The sequence below is a fragment of the Orycteropus afer genome, unplaced genomic scaffold (assembly GCF_000298275.1).
Source record: "Orycteropus afer afer isolate SDZICR_OR568_19922 unplaced genomic scaffold, OryAfe1.0 scaffold00284, whole genome shotgun sequence".
Lineage (NCBI taxonomy): Eukaryota > Metazoa > Chordata > Mammalia > Tubulidentata > Orycteropodidae > Orycteropus > Orycteropus afer.
Window position 1 is genome coordinate 3,004,859 of NW_006921871.1, and position 631 is coordinate 3,005,489.

At 34.5% G+C, this 631-nt stretch overlaps 1 protein-coding gene across 1 annotated transcript in view; it reads left to right on the forward strand.

Moving 5' to 3' along the window:
- NRXN1 (neurexin 1) overlaps positions 1-631 on the forward strand; it is a 1,670,321-nt gene that overhangs the window by 810,780 nt on the left and 858,910 nt on the right. The window lies entirely within an intron of this gene.

The following is a 631-nucleotide window of genomic DNA, read 5'->3' on the forward strand; positions in this document are numbered from 1 at the left end:
TAGTGATACTGCCTCGGAAACCCAAGGAAGGGTCACTATGAGTTGGGTCTGACTCAATGGTACATAAAAACAACAACATTCTTACGCAGTGCTAACTGATAGACTTAGAATGTGAACCCATTTCTGTAATGGTATTTAAATGCTATTATGTGTATTTACAACATATGAAAATGTATTTTGTTTGAATGTCTAGAAGGAAAGATAGCACCTATTTTAATCTTGTAGGGAAAAGTGATATAATTAAAAATATAAATTTCTCCTCCATATGAAACTGAGTCCTTCAAATTTCTATATATGTGTAATGCTTAAAATGTTTCTTCAGTAAATGCCAGACAGTTGATATTTCTACCCCCACTTTTCACATGTTCTTCTCATCTTGATGCCTTACAAAAAAACTTGTATATTGGCTTTATCTCCTTAGCCTCTGAATTTCACCTCAGCCACACCAGTCAGCATGTTAATTTCTCTTTGCCCTTTGTATGTATTCTGTAAATCATTTGCATTCCATAGATACTAAAAAAGAGGCCATAGAAAATATAGTACTCAGTTGGGTGGTTAGAGATTGGCCAATCAATCAGTCATCAGCCAAAAGATAGAAAGCCAAATTGTTGCATAGGCTATAGGAAAGTTG